Below are 2581 nucleotides of genomic sequence, written 5' to 3'. Positions count from 1 at the left end.
GCGTCGGCGAGCAGGGCGGGGCTCAGATGCTTGGCTGTGGAAGTCAGGGCCTGCCCTGGCTGCTTGACTGCGGAGGGCAGGCCCTGGCCGCGATGCCTGACTCCACGCGGAAGCCTGGGAGTGGCGGCTGCTGCTCGGCTGAGACCTAGGAGGAGATGGAGGCAAAGGATGAGAACACTGAGCCCTGGGAGCCGCAGGAAACAGATGGCGCCGTGGAAGCCTCCGAGCCTGGGCAGCCTGGTCGCACCTGGGCTGCTTCCTACGGTTTCTCCCGGAGCTCTTGGTCTGGGCCTGGTGCCCGCCGGACTGGCCAGTGGCCTTCGGCGGTGGCTCCACGTCAGCCTGGCCGACTGTCTCGAACGCCACACATCTGCGGTCTGCGTGGGGACTGCGGCTGCCCTGGAGGTCAGAGCGCCGCTTCGCCTGCACGCAGGCCTCAGAGAGCAGCCCCGGGCCTTCATGGGCGATGGCAATGGCGGCGGCGGCGGCATCAGCTGGGCCGCTGCTCATGGCGCCGCCGCCCGATGGAGACGGGTCGCTAGAAAGGGCCGGGACCGCGGCAGCAAGCTGGCGATTGCCGGCGCCGCTTTCCTCGCCAGAGGCGCGGGCGGCATCCTTCTTCGGCCCTGAGGGCGTCTCACCCTGCTGGTGCTTCTTCTCCTTCTTCCCGTGTGACCGGGTGGCCATAACGCCAGGTTCTCGCTCAGAGATGGAGGAGCACGGCTGCTAGAGATCAGTGTGTCAGATGGCGGTGAAGGGGCGGCGCGGCTGGCCAGGGAGATGGCGGGACAGCAGAGCCTGCCCCACCTTCACCTGTCATTGGTGGGCTGGCTGTCACGTGACATTTCTCCTGGGGTGTGTGGCGCCCCTAGGGGTCAGCCCTGGCCGAGTCAATACTGTGAAGCTCCCTGTCCTCAAAGTGGGTCCCCGGAAGTGCGCGAGTCTGCGCGTGTGTGTGTGCGCGTGCGTGTGTGTGTGTGTGCGTGCGTGCGTGTGTGTGTGTGTGTGTGTGCGCGCGCGTGTGTGTTTCGGGTGAGGGCGTGGGGGGAGGGGAGTCTGTATCAATGATTTGAGTCACCCCAAATCAGCTTGTCAGCACCAGTGTGGTGGCTCAAGCTCAAGCGATGGCCTGAAAGAAATACCACGCTGGCCGAGAGGCCATATGCCCGTGGCCAGGCGTCTGTCCTTCCTGGCGTCTAGTCCACACACTAGGTCCAGGCAGCATGGCAGAGGGGACCGTCCCTGAACTCCAGGCATGTGGAAGACCCTACGCGGGAACTGGTGGGTTTGGGGGTTGGAGCGACGCCTGAAGCAGAGAAAAGGGCAGGGCCCACACCGTCGCGGCTCCGGACGGTCAGCACTGCTGCCTCCCGCCGCTGCCTCCCTCAGGTCTCACACTGGGGGCTGCCATGGAGGGGGGCGGGTCCGGGGGGCTGGGTTTAGAATCTTTCCGGTAAGATGCTTCTCCCTGTCTTGTTCCCCGATGCACAGGCCGGGTCGCTTACGATTAGGGATGATCCTGACCTTAAATATTTGTACAGGCTGCATAGTATTCCACCGGTGAATGTACGCGAATTTATTTGGCCTAGTCTCTAGTTTCTGTTAATATAAATATGCTGTGATGCACAGACTCGAACTTTAATATTTGGACGCTCCTTTATAGTCATGATGACAAGAGGGCTGCACATTCAGTACGCCAAACAGCAAAGCAAATGTAAGAAAACCAGTACCTAAGTTCTCACACACCTATAGGCGAGTACTGCAAATCTTTACTTCTGTGTTGGTAGGCAATGCATACATAGTCCGTTGTTTGATGTTATAAAATGGAATCATATACTGAATAAACTGATTTATATTTACATCTGTCTACCTACCCATCTTTACATATAACTAGCTCTCTATATACCTATCAAAGAGGGAAATCTGCCATTTGCCAAAACACGGATGCACCTCGAGGACATTCTGCTGATCGAAATAAGCCAAGCACAGAAAGACACATACTGCATGATGTCTTTTATATGTGGAATCTTAAAAAAAAAGTCAAACTCACAGTGACAGAGAGTAGAATGGCGGTTGCCAAGTACTGGGAGGTGGGAAAAGGGGAAATCGTGATCCAAGGGTACAAACCTTCAGTTACAGGACGAATAAGTACTGGAGACCTAATGGACAGCATGGTCACTACTGTTAATAATGTTGTAGCCTATACTTGAAATTTGCTAAGAAAGTAGATCTGAAGTGTTCTCACCACACACACACAAAAAGGTAGCTATCTGAGATCATGGGTGTGTCAATTAGCTTGATTTGGTAATCATTTCACAATGTATACACGTATCAAAACATCACATTGAATACTGTAAACATACACCATTTTATTTGTCAATCCTACCTCAATAAAGCTGGGGGGTGTAGCTCTCACTTGCTCTAGAGGAATGGTTCTCTCTCTAGATGTCCCATTGGAGGGGCATTTTGCCCCCAGGCGATGTCTAGCAATATTTGAAGACATTTGTCTTTGTCATTCTTGAGTGAAAAGGGAGGCGCTACTGGCACCCAGTGGATCAAGGCTAGGGGTGCTGCGTAAACC

The sequence above is a fragment of the Eulemur rufifrons genome, chromosome 30, assembly GCF_041146395.1.
Source record: "Eulemur rufifrons isolate Redbay chromosome 30, OSU_ERuf_1, whole genome shotgun sequence".
Lineage (NCBI taxonomy): Eukaryota > Metazoa > Chordata > Mammalia > Primates > Lemuridae > Eulemur > Eulemur rufifrons.
The sequence above is the reverse complement of the archived record's forward strand: the minus strand, read 5'-3'. Positions refer to the sequence as shown.